Source organism: Alosa sapidissima, chromosome 18 (genome assembly GCF_018492685.1).
Source record: "Alosa sapidissima isolate fAloSap1 chromosome 18, fAloSap1.pri, whole genome shotgun sequence".
Lineage (NCBI taxonomy): Eukaryota > Metazoa > Chordata > Actinopteri > Clupeiformes > Clupeidae > Alosa > Alosa sapidissima.
The window spans coordinates 19736463-19761182 of record NC_055974.1 but is presented as its reverse complement, the minus strand read 5'-3'; the positions used below and the strand labels follow the sequence as shown (position 1 = coordinate 19761182).

General features: G+C 41.1%; 2 long non-coding RNA genes across 3 annotated transcripts; both read right to left on the bottom strand.

The window, feature by feature from the left end:
* Positions 1 to 1228: 1228 nt before the first annotated feature.
* On the bottom strand, positions 1229 to 17861 carry LOC121690504. Of its 2 annotated transcripts, XR_006025100.1 has the most exons (4): positions 17744 to 17861; positions 17430 to 17503; positions 17197 to 17263; positions 1229 to 1503 (listed from the first exon to the last, which is right to left on the bottom strand). It is a non-coding gene; the product is annotated as an uncharacterized LOC121690504 (long non-coding RNA). The 2 variants fall into 2 exon arrangements; XR_006025099.1 differs by lacking the exon at positions 1229 to 1503 and having other exon boundaries at positions 16217 to 17263.
* A 2261-nt stretch (positions 17862 to 20122) lies between these two features.
* On the bottom strand, positions 20123 to 24228 carry LOC121690506. Its single transcript, XR_006025102.1, has 3 exons — positions 24038 to 24228; positions 20367 to 20454; positions 20123 to 20280 (listed from the first exon to the last, which is right to left on the bottom strand). It is a non-coding gene; the product is annotated as an uncharacterized LOC121690506 (long non-coding RNA).
* Positions 24229 to 24720: the final 492 nt, after the last annotated feature.

Sequence of the window (24720 nt, the reverse complement as noted above, 5' to 3'; positions counted from 1 at the left end):
GTATGGGTTCCCAGCATGCAGAAACTAATTTGCATATGTTGGGCAATTTGTGTAATTGATTGATCCATATCTGACATTTTCAAGATTCAAAATCACTTTTTAAACTTGGTTTAGTCACGTTTTTACTCTCATTAAGCTGATTTTGCTGAGTTTTTGGGGGCGATTTAGACGGATTTTTGGAGGATTCAGTGTTTTTTGGAGGTTCAGTGTTTAGGAATAATTTGGATCCTCAAGTTATTTCTGAATTCCACAATCATTTTGGAAATAGCTATTCACTGGCCCTCTGCTGTGACTCACAATTGAGTAACAAAGGGAAGAACTAGCCTCTACTACTCCTCACTGTCCTCATCCGTTGTCCTGTCGCCATCTTCTCCAGACTCTTCCTCCCTGTCCTTCTGCTGTTTTTGCTCTGTAAATATATTGCCACATGTAACATCACTGCCTTTGCAGAAACAATAATTAGTACAGGCCAGGCCTGCAGCTGCACTTTCCAGATACATGTATACACAGTTTTAACCCAGCTTTGCAGTTACTGCTGATAACATCTAAAAAATCAGGAAGAGCAACAGGACTTGAATAGAGGGTGGGCAAGTTCCTCTCCTTTCTTCATACCTGTCTTCTAACTCCCTCCAAATGCGGTTATATCCACAGCCGGTGGATCAGGACGGTCTGCTGCTTTCCAAAGCAGCACCTGTAGATGGGCACATTTTCCATGGAGGAGCAAGTTGCGTTCTGTAGGAGACAGTGGAGGAGCCGGGAGTGTGAGATCTCACCGGATAAATTACTGCACTGGCCTACCGGGCCCGGCCCAGGGGCCCAAGGGGTCAGGGCGCCCTGAAGCCCAAGCCTTTGCATGAAATCATTGCCTCAATATCAACACATCAGGATGTAGGCTATGAATCTGACTAAATTTAGTATTGGCCATCCCCAAAATGCACCAGAATACAGGAAATCACATCAAACAAATTAAAACATTTCTGAGGAAGGACCTCCAAACCCCCCTTCCACATTTGCGACAATTAATGGGGGGCCCTTAATACATCTGGGCCCAGGGGCCCGAAAGTTCATAATCCGTCCATGCTCACCGCTAGGTGGAGGCCCAAGCAAAAGGATCCGAAGAGAACCCTTGTAAGGGGTACTAAAAAGCTTACAGAGGCCTTCAGTAGAAGCCGCAGGAGGAGACCAGCCGTCGCCTGGACCTAGCTACGGGAGAAATGCTTGCCTGAAGAGGGTTTTGATGCAGTGGCCACGGCGGAGAAGGACTTCACGCGACTGGGAGAGCGGTCTGATGAAGCGGCCTTGGAAAATAAGGTAGTGACGCTGGCCTGGGCGCTGACTTCACTGAGAGAAGACCTTGAGCCCCTGCCCCCGCCGGACAGCTTTAGGCTGGAGTTGGCGGTGGCCCTGGCTGCGGAGCAGAGCAGAGGTGGAGCGGCAATGAGGTGGTGCCTTTAGGATGGACGGTTGGCAGAGCCTGTCCGAGTCGGCCTGTTCGCCGGTGCTCTTTAGAAAAATAAGGGGGGGGAAAAGTTTGTTGTGTGAAATCAGCCCGAGGTGCAGTGAAATGGCGTCATCTGGTGGTCATACAATTCACCCGCTATTAGACCCGAAGTGCAGGAGAAGTGGATATTCAACCACGCCATCCTTCAGGTCGCAACAACACGTATGTGTACTTTAGGTGCTGTGTCATGCTGCCATCTAGTGGTTGTGGAATATTTAACACCCATTATAGTTCTGGGAATAGATGTGCCCTCGAATAAATGTTGTACTTTGTTACAAATTATTTGGGTAATCTATCTGATAAATTGTGTTTTTCTTTTTATACTTTTCTTCTTATACTTTGTACCTTTATAAATTGAAGTGTATCATGAAGGTACCTTTTTCAATGTCATTACTCTGACATTCGACATTAGTCGACCATAAATTTGGGCAATGGGCACATTGTTAGGGGTTGACACTTTGCATAAGATTTCTCCACATTACTTGATCCAAATTCTGTGATTTTTGTTGTATAAATGTTGTACAATTATGTAGTTTCGTATCAAAGTGGAATGGTTCTTTTCATAAGTCAGCGGCGTTAGTTTGAGCACATAATTGACGTTTTGTTTACATGTGTTCAATGTAAGTCAATGAGAGCCGGTGTTATATGGTAACTGGCTTTCATGTTAACTGGCTGGACTGTTCACTTTGCCTCTGGAGTTAACGTAACCGCCCCCTTCTTTTGCAGATGTGTTCAGCTGATGATTTAGCCTCCGATACCTGGCCGCAGATTCGTCTGTTTAACTGAAGTTCAAATAGACATGTTTGTGATGCTCCACTTTGTTGTTTAATAAAGCTTTACAACACGATGTGTCGGCGTTGGAAGTGTCAGGTTGTCTATAGGCTAGGCTTCATGCGCTGGACCATGAATATGCCACCAAATAAATAAAACAAAATAAACTCCACGTGGGTCTGGAACCACTACTAAATTAAACTGCTTGCATGATAAACCTATTAAGTGTACCAATTAATTACTTACATGTACATATCACATGTATGTTGTGTCTTCGATGTCTTGGAACAGGTCGATTAATTCACATGTACTGTGTGGTGTAACAGCAGACACGTTTCAACACATCAATTACAGGATGCATGACATCATTGACAGGATGTATATAATATGTACATGTAAGTACTTAACTGGTACACTTTATTTGAATGGGTTTATTCCACTGTATCAAAAGAGTAATAAATAACACAGTTGATACATGTACTACAGTATTTAGGGTAATGGCAGACATGTTCCAAGACACCAATGACACAACATGTAATGTAATTGTAAGTGGGCAATTCCACGGAAAATGGACTTTGTCACATCTATAACGCCAGTGAAATGCCTTGGCATTTGTATGATGTGAATGTTACTATTCATTTTTTGTGCATTTTTTCTCATGTACATTCTTTAGCCAAAAATAGCAAATGCTCAAATTTTATGTAATCATTCACATCATACCACCATACCACCAAGTACTTAGTACTTATGCCACTGTATCAAAGAGCAATAAGTGTGTACCAACACAGTTGATGTAGTGAATTAGTAGACCTGTTCCAAGACATCGAAGACACAACATACATGTCATATGTACATGTAAGTAATTAACTGGTACACTTAATAGGTTTATTCCACTGTATCAAAGAGTAACAAGGTTGTAGCAGCACAGCTGTTACAAGGATACAAGGAAGTTTATTGTCACATGCATATAGTTACTGGAAGTAAGAAATGCAGTGAAATTATGTCTGGTGTCAGCCTATTTGTGCATTTATATAAATGTAGCGTGTGTTTACATACAGCAAAAACTCTTCTGTATTGCCCTCTCTCTCTCTCTCTCTGTATATATATACACACACACACACACACACACACACACATACATACATATATATATATATATATATATATATATATATATATATATATATATGAATGAGAGAGAGAGAGAGCAATACAGAACAGGTTATCGGTCTGAACTGAAGTTAGTGCTGCATGTAAACACACACTTGTCACGCTACATTTATATGTGTATGTATGTAATGTGTGTGTGTGTGTGTATACACACACATACAGTATATCGATGCATATACATATGTATTGTATGTAGTATTGCATTACTCTAATTTGGTTTGTTCTATTGACATGGAATGAATGAACAGGCACACGTGACTATGGAGTAGGTCTACTTCACAATTCAGATTTTCAGATGGTGCGTTGTGGCTGACAACGGCCCTAAAATCTCGAGTGTCTAGGTTTATTGCTGGTTCCTGTAGTGCAATGATGTCATCTGCTGGCCGTGCCGCGCAGCGCCACAACATATGTAATTTCACTGGACATTACGGTAATCTTGTTTTTCCTTACTAATATTCGTGTCATCCAGCTAACATATTGCTTAATTCTTTTGACATTTCGTTCCTTTATAAATTGTAATGTAATATAAAGGTACGTTTTTGAATGTCATTACTCTGACATGTGAGGGATAACGACCACCGACGTGACCTGTTATACGTGACTCATGGACAAGGGGAAATGCCATTAACTCGGCGTCACGCAGTTTTCTTAATATCGATATTTCTCCACATTACTTGATCCAAATTCTGTAATTTTTGTTGGATAAATGTTGTACAAAAATGTAGTTTCGTATCAAAGTGGAATGGTTGTTGTCATAAGTCAGCGGCGTTAGTTTGAGCACATTATTGAGGTTTTGTTTACATGTGTTCAATATAAGTCAATGGGCGCCGGTATTCGGCCAATGGCGGCGCCCAAAGAATCTTTTGCCGGATAGCGAGACAGCGGTCCTGAAACGTGCCAGACAAGCTGAGTAGAAGCTACGGTTAGCTTGTAGTCTAGGTTCTTTTAAACATGCATCCACAACTATGTGAACATGAGCTTTAAGGCTAAATTGGTGAGCTTTCCTTATTATTCACCAAAATCGCTTAATATCGTGACCATCGTGTGTTAGCTGCAAATTCGTAGACATTAGCGGCGCTAACGTTACCCACTTTGTCTGTAGCTAGCCTTGCTGCTAGTAGCACTGCAGGTATTGCATAGACGGCCAGCGTTTTTTAAGGAAAAACTTGACTGTAAACACTAGGCTTTTTATCGAAGGTCCACAAGAATAGTCGCTGTCCTCCAGTTTATCCGGTTTTGGATGCAATGCGTTGTTGGCATACTATACTGATATAAAATAAATAATCTTTGGATGTTGAATCTAATATTTACTCATGTTAGTTCTAGCGTTATGGATGTGACAATTGGACTCATATTGGTAAACAAAATGCCTTAGAGTGGAGGCAAAATTAGTATCAGTGAATTCATTTGCATAACTTTTAATGTAACCTCTGTCCTCTGAATACTGAGAAATCCTCAAATTTCATATAATCAATTTCATCCTAAGAATACAAGACATTTTATCAGCGTTATGGATGTGACATGAAATGGACACACTTTTGTGAGAGATTACAGGTTTTCTACAAACTCATTTAGCATGAAGGAGACTTGAATGAACACAAAAAGTGTGTTTTTGAAACTATGCGTCATTTTCGTAATGCATTATGTAGGAAAAACTGGCGTTATGGATGTGACGTGTCTGAACCAGTCCCCGACAAACTACATAAAACACATACTTAAGTAGTGAATTTTGATATGCAACAATTGAAATAGTAATCATGAAAAACTAGCGATGAAATTATTGCTTCCTCAGTGCCCACTAAGATCCACAGGACGAATCAGGACAACAAGTCATTTAAAATATAAAAAAGACATTTATTTTTTTCTTTTACCGTCATCAATTTTGGTCAGTGATTCCCGGGTTACTGAAACACCAGGGAACATGAAACTTGGTGGCCACTCCCCTAAATAACTATCCCTACCTCAACCGTTGCACCCAAGATAACAAAATATTTATGGTATGTTAGTCTCAAGTGAGCTGGACTCAAGCTGACTCTCGGCCTTGCCTCTTGGTGTGGCCCGAGTCTCGGTCTTGCTCTTGAGTCTCGGCCGGGCTCGGACCCGGATTCAGACTTTTTTTTTTTTTTTAACTGATCAATTAAAATGCTTAATATGCTTTTATTCTACAGGTGTTTTTTCTTGATAAACCCAGAAAAAGGAACCAAAGTAGAGAACAAAAACTCCAAGCATAATCACAACGTGAACCCTCGCGTCCTCACCCTGATACAGGAACTCTCTGTTTCATGAAGAGGTTATACTTTGCAGGAATGTTAGTATGGTATAAAACGTATTTACTTTTCATTTATTCAATTAGAGCTGTTTTTATTGCAAAAAATACCTTAGCAAACTGTGAGGGGGCTCACCTCTCCACAGATCTGATCTGTAATTTGGCCTGTTGGCATCACCTGATTGTCTCCATGGAGATAAGTTTTATGCCATACTGTGGAACATTCCAGACAGGGAGAGTGTGGTGTTGGCACTTAAACTTTGTGTGACAGAAATATGTTCTGATTTAAAGAGGTTAATGTCCAGATTTAGAGAGGCTTGTCTTCTGGATCATTTCAACTTGGATTCAGTCATAGTTAAAAGAACCATTACAGGTTCTTTGCATGTTGTTTGTATACGTTGAAAAGAAAATGCATCCAATTGTTTTATGGCATACTGTGGAACATTCCAGACAGGGAGAGTGTGGGCTGTTGTTGTGCGCCTGGCACTTAAACTTTGTTAATTGATTCAGTCGAGCTAAAAGAACCATTACATGTAGCTTCTTTGCATGTTGTATATGTTAAAAAAATGCATCCAATTGTTTACAACTATTGACGATGGCTGTTAAATAAAATTCCCAAAAGTGACATTTTCCTCTTATCTTTTCTCAAGCTGTGTATTTACATGTTTTGGTGTAGGCTTATAATTAATTTTGCAAGTAAATTTTACATTATAACTTGATTATTAAAACATAAAAATATAGCATATTATGAATAGATTTTATGTATAATATACAGAACAACTCCATTTAAAATGCAAAGTTTTACTGTTGCACTACCATTTTCAACTATTTCTTTGTTTGATATTTGTCTGTAAATTTTATCATTTATTGATGCACAATAAGCAATTATCACATGTGAAAAATACAGGGAATGGTCTATTTATATACATCAGAGTTAAAACAGCAGCATAGTCCGCCGTGGCGTTCTGCGGTTGAACCGGACCAGCAAGGGCTGTGATTGGCCGAGTTTTCAGTTTGTTTCTCTGTGTTTTTAGCAGCCCCTGCAACATGCTAGTCCACTGTAGCCTATAAGCTTTGTACATAATGTTAAACATAGTTTTGGATTCAGTGGCAAGATTTCTTGATTGTACAGTGCCTGCCTGTCTCAGTAATGTTTTAAAATGAGAGCTTCGTCAGCTGGCAGTAGGCTACTTTGTCGGCAGTCATGAGAAGTTTGCTTGCTAACAGAACATAAATATGCTGCCCAGAAACCTCGTGAATAGTTCTGATTTTTTTACTACACTAACGAGGTTGAAATATAGCCTTTGCCTACAGCATCTCCTTAACAGTAATGTTAACAAAATGACAGCATTCATATGACAAAGGAAAACGAATTCGGTCACTCAAGACTATGCCACAGCAACCAGTGTAGGCTACTACAGTCCTACCCAATAGGCCTACTTGAAGCAGATAGCGTTGTCTGACGGTCGAGTGGGTTAATGCACGTATGTCCAGAACAGGTCTGCAACTTTCATAGCCTAGAAATCTAGACGCACCCTAGCGGCGGCAAATTAATTTGCTCAGCCTGTACGTCTAGTATCAAACCATAGGGATTTCTATTGGCTAACACCGTGGATGTTATTCAATCACAGCGCTCTATTTTGTTAGAGAGTCTTAAGGCGGGCTTAACAGGATAACGACAGTCCTGCGACGGTGAACAACAAGGAAGGTGACTATGGCGAACGAAGAGCGGTTGTTTGAATCGGCGTTGGCGTCAACTTTGGAGAAGTTGGACTTGTACTTTTCTTTGAAAGTTGAGCAACACAATACACTTAAGTCATTCCTTTCGAAGAAGGATGTATTTGCCGTTTTGCCGACTGGATACGGATATGGTCGTAGCGCTGGCCTATTGCATGCCTAGGCAGTTTGAAAGACAATCCTCTGCCCGCCCCTTGGATTAAGCGAGGTGAATGGTTCGATGCCAGACTATACATTTCAATGATATAGGATGGCCCGCCAGGCTACAACTTTCAGGCAGTTCTGAGTTCGAATATAGGCAGGAGCAGAGCCATATAAAGGCCTAGGCCTATTGTTATCATTTTTTGCAAGGTGTTGCTCCTGGCAAGACTTGTTTATAAGACGTTTGGTGATTAATTGATAGCTGTTTTTGTGACACGTTAAACGTTCTTTAATGAGCGCATACGGGGAGTAAAACGACTTGTTGCCATTTTGGGACATAAGCTATATTAAGCTTTTTCACGTCAAGGTGGTAGCCTGTTAGGCCTACAGCTTCAGAAAGCTGCAGGGGAGCGCGGGGCACAAAGTAACGCGGGGTTAAATGTAACATGGACTTTTTTCCTATTGCAGATGGTTGATCGGGACATATTGGTCAGTTAACCACATTAGCCTACTGAGACGGTGTTCCACAAATTCAGTCCGTATGGACGTGTTTTCACGTAGATCTACAGCAAAACGTCTTTTGAAGGCATCAAAGTAATTAAACTAGGCCTACTTGTCTTTCGATTACTGAGTTGTGGGTGCAGCTCACTGACTAATAATCGTCTTGTAGGCTAAAAATGAACACCGTTTTGAAACATGTAGTCAACACATAGGAGCTATCTTATCTTAAAAGAAACGTGACGCGGGGTTAGTTGTAACACGCTATTACAACTGTAGGCTGCAATGATTGCAATACAAAAATATGTGCATGTTAGTTTAGTTAGTTTTGTGATGTTTGGCACTTTTGCCTCATGTGTTTTCAGGTTTGAGGGCTTTTTTTTTGCCAAGATTGACCTTGGTTAGACATTATTTCTCCATATGGAAAATAAAGTCAATTTTCGACACACGTCTGTTATTAGTTCAATAGCAAGTGTCTTTTGTCTTTTGCAACATTTGCTTGTTAGGCTGGGCTACTGTCAATGTCCTGTACAGGTCAATGTTCAACAATTGCTGGTGTAGGCCTACAGGCTATTAATCAATTAGGGACTGTTCGTTATTTATTTAAGGGGCTACCGGAGGAGTTTTGGGAGCTTTAGTCAAAAAAGACGTGACCCTCCCTCGCCAGCAAGAATTTTTTATATGACCCTCCAAAGTGATTGAGAAAAAACGCATGACCCTCCCCAGTCCCAACAATTTATTGATGCCTGGCTTCTGGGTCAATTTGGGAGCTTGCATGCTAAGGCTCCTTCCTTGAAAAGGCTGTCGTTTGCACAATTTCACAAATAATCACCGGGACCGAAACAAACCTGTCAACTTTTCCCGGGTTTTATCGCATATTTTAACTTTTTCCTCGCTGTCTTAGGAGGAGCTGCAGGGCCGTTGCAAGGGGGTGCGAGGCCCTGTGCGAACTTGACAGATGCAATATAAATTTGTCTCAATAATATTTGTATATGCGCAGAGGGGGATCCACAAATATTTCTTGATTTGCATGTGTGTTTTGATATCTACAAATAAAAAAAATCATATTTGTAACTCAACTTGTGTGACCGTAACTCAGGTCACACAAATCCACACGTAAATAGGCCTACTTTAATTCACCGGCACACAGAAATCGCAATCCAGTAGATGGCGACATCCACAAATATTTCTTGACTTGCATTCGTGTTTTGACATCCACAAATAAAAAAATTATATTTGTAACTTGTAAATTGGTTTTCACAATTGTAGATGTGTATTTGTAAATGAAATGGCATTTGTAAAACTGAAAATTGCCTTTGTGAAATCTAATTTTGCATCTAATTTGTGGATCACATATTTTTGAGACAAACTTTGCGCAGAGAAGCCACCCAGATCCACAAGTTGCCTGCTGACACTTTCTAATCCAGTAGATGGCAGTGTTGTTCTATGGGACTCATAACCAAAGATTCTTTGCTCATAACACACAGAGCTAGCGAACCTAGTTCTTAAATCTAACAAGTTATGCCTTTTACAACAAGCTTTTTGATGGAAAAGTGGTGTTTAATTTCCATAATCTTTGTTTAGTAAACGCATAAAACCGTCAGTTTGCAAGCGAAATCAAGAATTACGATCTTTGAGTTTGTTTATAGTTACCTAGCAACCGAGGCTTTAAGTCAGAGCCATATAGAGTGGTGAAGTCCCGCCCCTTCTACTTCCGGTCCATGGGACCTATCTTTCAAAAAATTATGAACGGGAGTTAATGGAGAGATAACAATTATTTTTTGGTCCAGTTTGAATTGTGCCACAAATTTCACATATGATGTGTGTGAATTTAAAAGATAATTTTTCACGTCAAGAAAGTACTGTTGTTCGATAGACTTCAAAAGTTATGTTGGTTTTGTGCGAATCCACTCAGTGGACTACATCTCTCGTCTCGAACGATGTACGTCACCAATGTAATGAAACGATAAGAGCTGTTATGCTAGTTAACGGTTGCATCTTGCTGCCTGCTATGTCACTTAACAGTATGTAATGTACATGTACAGTCTATGGGCGAATACAACTTACCTGATGTGTTTAATCTTCTGACTCATGGTATTTTCTTCGGCAAGGAAAGCCCAATTAAGACCTGTTGCTGGTATGCTGATACAATCTAGTGTGGCTGTGAATGAGCTAGCAGCTAACGTCACTAGCGCGACTGATGGGTTTGTAGTAGTTGGAATTACGATCTTTCACAATGTTGTAATTCAATAGTTACGAAACAAACTGCAAATGTCTTTACATGAAAAATTGTCTTTAAAATTGACAAACATCATATAGGTAATTCAAGGCACAAGTCAACCGGGACCAGAAAATAATTGATTTTTCGCCATAGACTGCCGTTCAAATTTTTTTGAAAGATAGGTCCCATGGAGGCAAACGGAAGGGCCGGGACTTCACCACTCTATAGACGGTTTTAACGGTAACAACATAAACAATAGAGGAACGTTCCATGGCCCTAACTTAACTTCCGGTAAACATACAACAACGGAGAGACAACAACGACAACAGAGACAACATGTCCAGCCAATACTTCTTAGGTTTACCAACCGAAGAAAAGCGCAGATATGCCGCAAAACTGGCGAATAACTACATACAAATACCTGACCCATTTGATTGTGCCCTGAGACGCCAGTATTTCTCAAAAGATTTGTCAAAAATACCAGATGTAACCCAGGTAAATATTTATCAATATCTGGTGGAGAGTGAATGTGTATACTCAAGAGAGTCGTTCAAAGCCTACCGAAGCTTGGACGCATACAACTATTTCCACTCCGGCAAAGTAAGAAGTGTGTTAACTTATAAAAATGGAGAAATGTGTGTGGTGTACGGAGTAATTGAGTCCAGCCAGACACTAACGAAAGAGTACCAAACCTGGATTGTCGCTAGGGAGTCTGGAGAAATGTTGAGTGGGCACTGTACCTGTATGGCAGGGTATGTAACTAGTTCTAAGTCAACACTTTGAGTAGCAGCACCCAATACAAATGGTTCATGTCAGTGGCGGCTGGTGCTAAAAACACTGTAACTGGGTTTTGGTTTAGCAGATATTGCTGTCTTAAGTCTATCTGAAAGCTAGTCCTCGATTACCACCCCTCCTCTCTCTCTCACACACACACCAAAAAGCTAACCTGGTTGCAGCAGGACCAGTGTAACAATCCCACACAACGGCACAATCAAGAGGCAAACGATGGCATACCTGCTTTAAAACGTCAATATCCAAAGAATAGTAAAGCAGGTGGTTAAATATTGATACCCAGCCAATATAAATAATAGCTCGACGGATTAAAAGTTACTATTCACCAACTAAATAACTGGCTAGCTAGCCGCTAGCAAATAGAAAACACATTAGCCTACCTGCTACATTGAAAGCTCCATTCGGAAAACGTTACAGTCCGATTTATCATCTCCTTTCACGCAGTTAATCCACTTTGTGAATTGAACAAGTCCAGTTGGTGTGACTCCAAAACGTAGCTGGTAGCGACAATTATGATACGTTTGGCTAAAGTTGGATAATTTCCAGTCTAGAAAGTGGCGTGGCCAGTGAGGACTACTTGAGAACTGAGTAACTATTTGAACTATTAAAATGTACAATCAGAGCCCGTTTAAATGCATGTGTAGCCTATCATGTTAGATCACATGTATGAGATGAAATATCGCGTTGGCTCAACCAGCCGTCACTGCATTTATTATTTAACATTGAGCTGGTTCTCATATTGCTGGTTCTCATATTGCATTCATATTGCACTCTTTTCCACCATGTGTGACAGCAGTGAGACTGAAGCCTCAGAGTCAGGCAGTCAGGGAGATCAAGATGTGCAGACAGCTGAAGCTGTTGTGTTCAGAAGCTTAGCTGAGCCCCACAGTGAGCATGGCAGTACTTTGAGCTGTTCTAAGTGCAAAACATTTTATGATGCATTCATTAAAATGCGCCCAGATAAAGTGCTGGTTCTAGAGAGAAACACTAGGAGGCAGAGCCACTCTGGCATGATGCACGCAAGATCCGTGTAACAGCAAGCACAGCTGGTAAGGTGCCCCAGCGGGAAAAAAGTTTCTTGCTGAGCACCTATACCCAAAGTTCCAGGGAAGTGTGGCCACAAGGTATGGGAAGGGAAGTGAGGAACTTGCCAAGGAGCACATTAGGGAGAGGGGCTGCACAGTATTTGAAAAAGGTTTGGTGGTGTGTGCAGAAGAACCATGGCTGGCAGCAAGCCCTGATGATCTAATCATGCTGTTAGAGATTAAATGTCCCATCACCCTCAGTGGTTGCCGTTCTCTTACTGATGCATTCACAGCAAAAGCAAAAAACCAAGACATTACAATGGAAGGAGGGCAGTACATTTTAAACCCAAAAGGTCCCAAAGGCTATTACAGGCAGGTACAGTTAGGGATGCACTGTCTCAAACTGCACACATCCCGTTTAGTTATCTGGACTCCAGCACAGCACCTGGAGTTGGATGTACCTTATGTAAATAACAGCAATCTGTAATTTACACAACAAAAAAAGTAGGCTAGTTGTTTCTCAACCAGGTTTATTTTGGGACCAGTGGCTTTCCCAAATTTGTCAGTGCAGCACACACAATCAATATTTTGTCAATGGTACAAAGAGTGGTATCATTTTTTTCGTCTAATCATACTGACTGGCAAAATGTTTTGCAAAATCCTGAAATTTCTCAGTTGGCCTATGTCCCTTTCAACATGGATTCTCAGCCTTGACATTTTCCTTGAGTGTGTGACCTCTAATCCAGAGAGTTGTTTCCGACCTTTTGTGGATGCTGGTATATGAAGGTGTACACATTTATTGGCAAAATATTCAGGAAAATTGAATCCTCGATCAGCCATCACATGGTCGCCTTGTTCCAAAAGATCAATAAGTCCTGAATGTTTTGTTATTACTTTGTCACTAGCTCGACCATCCCAGAACTTGGACAAAAAAGTAATTGCTCCAGTAGGGCTTATACCCACAAGGACCTTCACAGTGTTATGGGACTTATAATGGAAGTATAAGTCCCATTATAGAGTTGGCCTCTATGAAAATTTCAGTGCAGTCGATTATGCACCTAATTCGCTCAAAACCTGTAGTCTTGAACAGGGTGGGGAGATTGCACCTGATCTCTTTGGCAGATGGCCACCGAACCAAACACTGTAGCTCCCTAGCCATCACGTCAAGCCAGTCGTGAAAGATGTTACTGATGGTGCCACAACTTACTCTGGTGCACCAGGCCAAGGCGCAATTTCATCAACACCACAAGAAACTGATCAGGGGGGCTAAGGATAGATGATGTTGCACTCCATGCTGCTGTTAGGTAGGACAGGAGGGTGAAAAACACAGAGGCACATGGAAGGCCCGTGTAAAAATGGATGCGCTTGTCGTCACTAAGAATAAAGTCAGACACATTCCACAACATTTGCTTTGGTGAAGTATTTCGGTGTCCTTCCAATTCCTTCTCAAGCTCAGCTACCTTTTTTTTAAGTTGCGAATTCTCCATTTCTAGCCGCTCAATGTCTCTCATTGACAGTTCTGTTCCTACAGAAATACACCCAGGGTTTACATAACTCTCAAAACATGCTGTTTCAGGGGACTCCAGCTGAATTGATTCTCTACCCTGTCTCCTTTGGTACCTCTGCAGTTTTTGGGTACTATCAGTGATGATGTGTTTGTGGGCAAACAATGATGGAGTGTCTGGGTGACAAGGGTCCACTGATGGTGCTCCTGATCTCTTTGGCAGATGGCCAACATCTTGTTGTTAGTCGCTTTGGTTAAAAAGCGTCAGCCAAATGTAATGTAATGTAATGTAATGTAAATGCTCCTGCAAGAATTTAACGTTACATCTATCAGTCCGGGATCCAGTAATTTTGTGTCGCGCCTGGTCTTTTTTGCAAGAAAGGTAAGGTTAACCATATTTGATGTCTTCTAATCACATAATTTCTACCATTTGCATTGTGTAATGTTTAGGTTGTCCTAATGTGTCGTTACAGTCTTTACAATAACTATGCCAGGTTAGTGCTAGTTATACAACAATTGGGTTCTATGGAACTATTTATTTGTTTCTGATTGGCCGAGAGACGTTCCATGAGTTGGAATATCCCTGGACATTTCAACTCAGATTTTGCACAGCTAATAATAAATCACTCCGCGATACAATGCGAAGATTTGACACAATGTTCTCATCCCAGCTCTCCACTATTTCAAGCAATGGGTTACTCCTTAGCAAACCATAACGAAACAGTGCTTCACCACATCTGTGGATTAAGCCACACAGTCAACTCAATGTAAGTACTGTTGTTGCCTGCGCCACTCGGCCTCCGGCCTCGTGGCTACGGCCGAACAAAACCCGTGGGAATATCCATGACCAACCCCACTCTCACTCGTGCTATATTGCTTAAGTAGCACACTAGCGCTACATTTTACATGACTAGCAAAAACACAGTTGGATTTTTTTTTAACCTTGTTTGTTGCGTCAGTCAGTTTAGTTCAGTTCCGGACAGACTAGCAGTATTTTGTCCTGTAATATTTTAGTAGCAGCCTAACGTTATATCCAACTCTACCCCCTTTCCAACGTGTAGCCTAATGGTAACATACTTGTTTAGGCTAGCAGCTTGTTGACGTCTAGTAGCCTAATGAGCCGCTGGTCTAGGCTTTTTCGTAAACGCAACCCGAAGTGACAAGTGACGAACTGACTTATTTTCAATGACACCTACCACATAAGGGCGAGAAACTGATGTGTGGGCTTATCCTAACAGACAGACCGCACTACTGTTGATACATTTTAACTGTACATTTTCGTGCAGAATAACGTTATTTTGGGGCGCATTGAGAAAGGGGGCAAAGTGAAGTGAACTATTTTGCACTCTGTTATGATACTGTCAGGTCTAGGGTAACACTATGGCTAATATATGCAACTTTTCATTTACAGGATGAGAGAATTTCATGAGAGTGAGGCACTAACAGTTAAGAAAGTGGATTAGGGTTGTAAAACAAATTGGAACTGGTCTTGGTTACAGGTTGAAACGGAGATTGAGGTCAAGACAGCCAAACACAAATTCAAAATGTCAGACTTTTTAAAAAAAAATTGAAAAAAAGAGACATGCCAAATGTACTTTCTGCATGAAAGAGATTAATTATGCTAACAAGGGAGTGCATGCTCTGTTGAATCACTGCCAGAGTGCTATACACACAGAGAGAGTGGCTACCATCATATCTACCCAGTGTGGCCCAGCTCCTCTGTCAAGACAAGCCAGCTACCAGCCAAAGTCAGGCCCCAGCAGACAGAATAAGGGAAGGAACTGGGACAGTGTATTTTCATATAAAGAACATTTTTGTGTGAATAGGGTGAGCCCTGGATGGCAGAGGTGCAGTGGTGATTCTAGACATTTTTAACAAGGGTGGAACTGATTAATTCAAGGGTGGCATGAGGCAAAACAACCAGATAAACAGAAACATGCTCAAGATGTGAAATTAGCACAAATACGTTAGGGAAACCAGACACAAACACCATACTCATAAATTGAAAGAAAAAAACACAAATACCTGACCCTCACATAAAATGTCTTTGTATTTGAATAAAATAATACAAACATATTAAAGTTAATTATCTAAGTTGTCTGTCCCTGGGCTATGCTGTGCTAAAACAAATTCCATCATGGGGACATTAAAATATAATCCATTTTTATTCTATTCTATTAAATGAAGATATACAAATATACTCATCCAATACATTCCCCCCCCCCCCCCCCCCCACAATAACATATCTATGTGCATCTATTTTTGTAGCTGTTAAAATAATGTGACCTGCTTTTTTGTCTATTTGTTTATTTTCTTTAAAGTTCTCAAGAAACTTGAGGGTGGTATGAAGGAGTGTATTGTGTATGTGATCAATTTCATCGTCCTAAATCTCAATATTATGATCACAACAAGTGTGGGCAAATTATTAATTACATTTTCACGTGGGGTAACTTGTTGCAGGGCAACCACATAACCGGTTCCATGTCTTCCGATTGATTAATGATCAGTAAAGTTGGTATGAAGGAGTGTATTGTGTATGTGAGCAAACATTGTTAACATTGCACATGGGGCAACTTGTTGCAGGGCAACCACATAACCGGTTCCATGTGTTCGAATTGGATGACTAAAGTTCTCAAGAAACTTGAGGTTGGGATGAGTGTGTGAGCAACCTACCCAGATGTTACTTATCTGCCTGAATCTCAATATTCTTATCACAACAACTGTGGGCAAATTAGTCGCTCGACTAGGAGGGAACAAAACTGTGCTCACACGCACCCACAAGTGCCACTACACTGCAATCATCAGGAGTGAGTAATCAATCACACTAAAGAACACTCATGAAATGGTTTGAAACCCACACTGGCCACTAGGGCATATACTAAGAAGGAGCCTACTGCTATACAGGCATTGGCTATCTAGCAAAATTACAATTGGTCACAGCTAGGAGGGGCAAGGAGACAAGAGGAGACAAATAAAAATAATAAAACTCAAACCAGTAAAAGGGAGAAAAATCAGGAGGGGAACATTAACTGAGGCAGCCCTCGAGTGGATGGTTAAGAGGGCTGCTCAAAAACACTGGCCGACTAGGCCAGTGCCGACAGGGTAGGAGAAGGGAAAAGCAGAAAACAAACAAACTGGGGATGAACAACCAACTAACTCAACCTGACCATAAACCAACCTAGCGCCGCTACTTGGCGTTGGAAGGCACAATAATGGGCTAAGGACAGAGCAGGTCACCACTAGGGAGCATACAATCAAAAAAAACACAAACTAAATTTAATCAGGGGAAAACAGTGGTCAGGCTGTCATACTGACAGCCAACTGTGATCTATAGCAAACAAGAAAACAAGATTTTACTAATAACATACATCATCTTCAATTATCACATACATGCCACAAGTCATAATTGTACAGTTATCAATACAAAGAACTTTTAATCAGTACAAAATGTATGCACTTAAATCTTAAAATATAAATAACATACAAATACACATTTTTCTAAACCCATGTAGCAACCCCAATCATTATTGCATGGTTAACTGGCAGTACAAGTAAGCCATTGCTGCCTACCTTGGCCTCGTTTGTGCTATGGGCAAGAGGCCCGAGAGGTCAGAGTGGAGGAGGGAGGGCGCGTCAGCTATAAATGGAAAAAAAGGAATATTGAGCCAATGTACAGGGCATAGCTAACGTAAAGGCAGGGCCTGGTTACGGCAAGACAGAACAGCTGTAGACGTCATTGCTGCGCTACGAACATTAACACTCAACTATGCTACTTGCTAGGCTCATTAGCATGCATCGCCTACCTTGATGAACATGGGTAGTCTACTAGTCAAATGTCGGGTGAAATAAGGCAGGATTCCAGGGAGCTTTTGTCACACTGCAGTGAGATTGGGCCATACGGAACAGCACAATCAGCCAACATCCTTAAAAACCACCATAAAGCTAAACAGTATGAATCATCCCCCCCCACCCCCCTTACCGTCACTAACCAAGCAGCCCAAGGTTTGTTTGTTGGTTAGCAAGAGAAACAAACATAGCTAAAGCCCATCGACTACGATACTGCAGTTCAAGATGAATCACAACCGCATACGTTAGCCTAGTATAAAAGTCCACCTACCGATGTCCAGCGTGAAATAAGCACAAGAAAACGCTCCTGTCCTCCAGAGTAGCCTGCTGCCAGCGACGGCAACTTTCATCCTACGAGCCTCACAGAACACCATTATATTTCCAAGGAGTGATGGGCCCATTGGCTCAGTGTCATGTCCACAGGTGGGCACAATTAGTGTGCGCCTAATCAGTAGGCGTGCTCACATTAGTTTTGATCCAATTTGACAGCTTTGCTATGTTGCCCACCCAAAATTTCTACCAGCCCACCCAAATATAGTAGCCTAGCCTAGGTTAGAACCAGCCCTGCCCTGCATGGAGACATATTTTACGATAATAATGGAGAAAATGTTAGCAAAACTTTAGGTTTTTGTTAACGGAATCTCCCTCCCTCATTCATCTATTTGCGCAACAGCCCACATTCTGCGTTCAATCCAGAGAGACAAGTGAAATAAATGTTTTTTTTTCTTCTTTCTTTTAAGCGGACATATAGGCACGATATTTAGGCTACCTCTGTTAGGCCTACAAAAAGTTGCAAATTAAGGAGTATTTCCTGATCGGGGAAACCTTTTGGTCCGCGGTTCTATAATATCATTCAATTGTGCCGCAAATTAACAGACAGAAGTGGGGCGTAATTTAAATTCATGGCTCCGTAGACCAGCAATCTACTTGTCGAGGAGGCTCATAATTTGAGAAACGCTGCAGATCATAGACAGAGAAAGCTCTGGGAACAGAACGCAGACATATGATTTTGTTGTCACGCGCTACTATAGAAAATGAACTTTATAAAGACTGGCTCGGACAATAAAAAAAAAAGGAAAAAGTATGCCAGATGGCCAGTCCAGCCCTGCGTTCAGGAATTATTTAATTATTATAAGCAAAAGTGGAACGTGCACAATGTTTCATTTATCCCTCCTGATCGGGACGAATAAAACAGGTATTGGGGACGAAATAAGCATACAGTTTAGCCTAAGCTATGTAAACTTCCAATAATTTCAATATTTTACAACAAATGCTTGACTGGTTGAATGTTCATACATGTCATCAGAATATCGCTACCTGTAGCCTAGATGCGACGAGTGTTTAGTGAGTAGGCCTAAGCTTGATGAACCATAAATTAAGTTTTCTTAACATTACATTAGGACATTATTACCATTAAACACTTTTACAAAAGTATAGGCCTAGCCTACAATTAACACTTAATGACCTCTCAAATGTCGGCGACTTAAGTGTGTGATTAGATAAATAGGCACTGGCAGATGCAATAGGTAAATAGATATCTTTGCGTGTTAGCACAAGCAGGAGCCTGTAGGCCAATAAAGGCAAGCGTGTTTGCCACTTACATTTCTGACGTCTGATACTTCAAACTGCTGCAAGTGCACCAAGAAAGGTCCTGCCTTAGACCATGTTAATGGCCAATTGTAGACTAAGATTTGGGGGTGGCCAATCGAATCTCAAGGCCTGTGCCACCCTTCTGACTCAGAGGTAGTGGCAAAATGTAATTATATGATATTTCCTGTGGGGGCGTGGGCTTCGATAATCTCACTCCTTTTTGACCATATCTCTGTTTGCATCCCTGAGTCTTAGATATACTAAAGATAGGTGTAGTGGTGAAATAAGAGGTGGGTAGGCTAAACTGCAGTAAGGAAAAGCGTTACTGGATGTTTTTTTTTTATTTTTTTTTTAATTTTTAAATACATAAGACATTCAGAATATATGATAATGGTGCAGATTACTGTTTACAAGTGGTGGCTACTAGTAGTAGATAGTTCCTTGAGTGCATACACACTATTAGGAAGTGCATTGAATGTATTGAGTGGTGGATAAACTATCAAGAGGTGGATAAACTATTTCTGAAATTCAGTGGTGGATAAACTGCGTTTACTTGCGATTAGCCTCCACTGCAGCCATGATTAGAGATATTAAATATTAATAAATATAAATACTAAATATTATTTAGGCTACTTACAAACTGTTCTTGTAAGTTCAATAACGTTAAAAACATTTGAATAACGTCAGACTAACACAGTAAAACATGGTGGATTTACATCGCTAATAGCAAACTTATGCAGCTACCCAGCAAACACACTAACGTGGCCATCACGTGGCCGCAACGTGATTTTCCAACCAATGTTTACGTTGCCGGCAACCGGAAAAGTGAAAGACGCCTTGATGTTGCCGCCACGTTATTTGACAACATTACCGCGACATATCGGCGACATGCAGGCAACCTTCCTGCAACTTAATGGCCACGTAACCGCAACATTGAAACCCATGTTGGAGGTTGCCAGAATGTTGTCAGGATGTTAAAAAAAACAGCTCTGGGCGGATCTGCAGATGCAGTCCTCATTTGCCCACTCACTTGGTTTAAGAAGATCAGAGCGACATTTCACATTTGATTACACCATTTATTTAAATTCATTTAATTTGGGAGTTCCTGCCGATGACTTGATGTGCTGCTGCTGCTGCTGCTCCTCCTCCTCCTCCCCTCCTCCTACTGCTGCTGCTGCTCCTCCTCCTCCTCCCCTCCTCCTACTGCTTTTGCCGGGCCTGCAAGCAAAGAAGAAAACCTTTAGCTTTCAGGTAAGAGCTGCACTTTTTTGAATTTGTGCAGACTGTCCCGAAGTTTTACTTACGTTTTATTGTGCTGCATACTCCGGGTTCCGAACAGTGGCAGCTTCTCCTTCCCCTTCAGGTTGCTGCCTCCAAATTTAGTAGTGTGGGCTACAGAAAACAACATTTCAATTAAGAGAGGCACAACATAGCCACGGGTTGCCAACCGTTCCGTAAAATACGGAATCGTCCCGTATTTGCAAGGAAAAAGATGTGTTCCTTATTGAACTGATACGGAACGCATTTTGTTCCGTATTATTGAGAATCAACTCGTGCAAATCCATGACAGATCAGTATTATAAGTTAGACTATGAACGAAAAATACACGATTTGTATGAAATAAAGGGAAACTTTGCTGCTGTCATTTATCCCTCTCAGTTTGTCTGTCATCACTATCCCAACTAAAGGTGTTTAAGTCGTGATTCACTCGGATCTTTCACCTGTGTCTTTAAATTAACCCATGAGTCGCGAGTCTAGTATCATTAACTCGGATCATTTGAGTCCTACTACAATTCAATCTAAAACGATAAACAGCGCCACACACAACCCTCTTGCAACATTAGCTAGCCTCCTAGCCCTAGCCATCGTAGCTGCCAAAAATGTAACAATTTCGTAGGCAACCACAACTCCACAAATTAACTCAAGCGACTGAGTGAGCAGGCAGTCCGAGATAACTGGTTAACTTCCCGCAGAGCCGGAAACATTGCAGACTCACAGACCATGAGACTCAGATTGGAGCGGCTGAGTAGCAATCCGGGTTAGTCGGATCAGCCGGCCGGTTAGGCTACGTTGAGTACGAGTCAGTCGAATCAGCCGGCTACGTTGTCATGAGTGGATCTGCGAGAGCGAGTAGCTCCTCCTCGAGGTGAAAAGCAATTCCACAACAAAAGCCATTTTTCCACTTCTGAAATAACATTCAATGTTCTGCATGTAGCCTAGACATAATTAGATTTGGTGTATAGATGTAGCATATTAAAATGCAATTAGGTCGTGCAGACAGTCCGAACTGCACGCTCATGGAGCTGCTTGAGTATCTACCTGGGTCAGTCGAATCAGCCGGGCGGTCGGTTACGTTGTTATGAGTGCGAGTCAGCCGAATCAGCCGGCTACGTTGTCATGAGTGGATCTTTAGAGCAGCGAGTAGCCTAACTCCTCGTCAAGGTGAAAAACAAATCCACAACAAAAGCCATGCTTTCACTTCTGAAATAACATATGTTCTGCACGCATAGCCTACTATAAAATGCAGTTAGGTCGGAAAGACAGTCCGAAACATTGCAAGCTCTGTATGGAGTTGCTTGAGTAGGCTACCTGAGTCAGTCGGATCACCCCGGCGGGCCGGTTACGTTATCTTGTTATGAGTGCGAGTCAGCCGAATTAACCGGCTACGTTGTCATGAGTGGATCTTTAGAGGGGCGAGTAACTCCTCGTCAAGGTGAAAAGCAAATCCACAACAAAAGCCATGCTTTCACTTCTGAAATAACATGTTCTGCACGCATAGCCTACTTTAAAATGCAATTAGGTCGCGAAGACAGTCCGAAACATTGCAAGCTTTGTATGGAGAGTAGGCTAGCCTACCTGGGTCAGTCGGATCAGCCAGGCGGGCCGGTTACGTTGTTGTTATGAGTGCGAGTCAGCCGAATCAGCCGGCTACGTTGTCATGAGTGGATCTTTAGAGGAGCGAGTAACTCCTCGTCAAGGTTAAAAGAAAATCCACAACAAAAGCCATGCGTTCACTTCTTAAATAACATATATTCTGCACGCATAGCCTACTTTAAAATGCAATTAGGTCGCGAAGACAGTCCGAAACATTGCAAGCTCTGTATGGAGTTGCTTGAGTAGGCTAGCCTACCTGGGTCATTTGGATCAGCCGGGCGGACCGGTTACGTTATGTTGTTATGAGTGCGAGTCAGTCGAATCAGCCGGCTACATGAGTGGATCTGTAGACGAGCGAGTAGCCTAGTTTCTACTCGTGTCAAGGTGATAATAATAATAGGCCTAATGAGAATAGTAGTAGTAGTAGTAATAATAATAATAATAATAATAACAATAATAATTATATATTCACTGCAGGGCATTTCTACGTTCCTGTATCAATGTCTACATTGAAAGTCAATTGCTTAGGCTAGGTTAAGACAATAAATAAACAGTCTGGCTCAAACTGCTTTCTTTCCCGTGAGTGGGTGGAGGTTTTGATGCTATTATATTAGGCTATTTTATATTATATTATATTAGGCTACCTAACAGTATAGCCATGATTAATAGTAAAATTAGTTGCCTAGTATTAGCAGCCTATAATACTTATTAGAATAGATTCCTAGTAGCCTACTATTAGTAGTAGTGGTAATAAACATTGTAGCAGAGTAGCATTAGACCTAGGCAAACTTTTCTATTGTTAACAAAACAACAACAAATAATTAAATTATTATAATATAGGCTACCCTCTCTGTCAATAAGATCAAAGTTTCTGAACATGAGCACCAAAAAGATGAACAATGTGTGGATGCACTTTGACCAGGAGAGCAAAACTCTAAAGGCTAAATGCAAGTGCTGCAAAAACCTGGTTTCAAATCATGGAGGATCCACATCCAACATGAGAAGGCACTTAACGAAACGAAGCACCCCACGGCACTGCTTGAACGTAGGACTGAATTTCTTTGCGATTTAGCAATACTGACTCAAGTGACTCAGAATAACCCGGATCCTTAAAAGGAATCGAGTTTGACAGGCCTAATCCCAACAGAGAATGCACTTTTCGTTTGAGCCACTGCGAGTCACGTATATTACGCTGATAGCGTAGCGTGAGATGACATGTCATGAGTTTTACAGTGCATCTTTGCAAGATAAACAAATAGGCTAGCCTACTTGCTGCAGAATAGCCAAAAAAAAAGCCAGAAATAAAATAAGGCTTCACCAAATTCAGAGCTTCTGGAGCTGCTTGTGATGTTCAATATATTTTTTTCTATGACAGCATATCCGCCAGTTCAGTTTTCAGAGTTATTTGGTTTGAGTATAATAGGCTACAAACAGTTATTTCTTTATCAAGTGTTTTTGCATCGAAATGATTCTTGTTTTGCACCAGATAGAAAATGAGTAGGCTAGTGGCTAGAATGTAGTATATTATGTGCGCATTTTAGTAAATAATAGCTCACAATTTTGTAAAATGATGCACTATTTAGTACAATAATACATACATAATTTCAATACCCCCCCCCCCCCCCCCACACTAACTGAAGTGGATGCCGGTGTACTTACTGAAGTGTATTATCGAACCCCCCCCCCCCCCCCCAGTTGGCAACCCTAGTCACCAACCATGAGAGAAAGGGTTCCACTTTCATCTCACACACACAGGCTACTAGCTCGTGTCTTAGAACATGCCAAACTAACGTCTTCTCTGGGGAGTCTGTTACTGCATATAGCTCATATAAAATCATAGCACACCATCTACTAATGACACTTGTCATATTCAATAACAATCACATATCATATTAATATTAAAACACTAACATTACAGTACAGTAAAGTACAGTAACAAAGCAGTACAGTAAACGTAAATATCCGATTGGTTTTTTTCATTCAATTAGCTCAAAGTTATCCTAGTATGCTACATGCTAGCCCCATTCTAATGCAATTGCTGCTACGGGATGCTAATCACTCGCTAGCCTTAACAATCTTTGCTAGCAGATAAATTACTCACCGGCGTTCAAAACAAGTGGAAGTGGATAAAGATGTGAAAACAATGAGGGAAGATTAAGGACAAAGTAGAAATAGTAAAACGACTTAAGAGGTATTAAAAATGATTCACGATAGAAAGGTGTCAAGGAGTAAAAGGTTTTGATTCAAAGTCTATTCATTCAAGTGTAACCAGAGCCCGTCTACGGAGAGCCTTGGCACTTCCTATTAACCTTTTAGGCGCCAGAGGTTTTTTTCCGAAACGATCAATTTTGACATCTTCATTTCAAAAGGCTATATCTTAAAAGTGATAAGAGATAGAGACTTTCTGTAAATTAGAGAAATATTAAGGATGACCCAAAGTTTATGTAGAGATTAAATGTTTATATCTAATTTGCATATTATGACGTCATATGGTGGCGGCCATCTTGGATTATAGAATTTTCATGAAAAGTCGCATGTTTGAATGATAAAATGCACCACTTCTTTCCCCCCAAAATGTCCCTCACCTTCTGTATGCTATATTGCACAATACTGAATGCTCAGGTAAATAGTAAGTAGTGAACAAACTGTGTAAATCATTACTAATAAATGGCCGACACAAACCAAATGCATTTAGCGGTAGACTGGCCTTTTGCTGTAGAGATTTTCCATTTACTACATACAGTAGGCACTCTGATTCCATGTATGGGGCACATATAGATTATT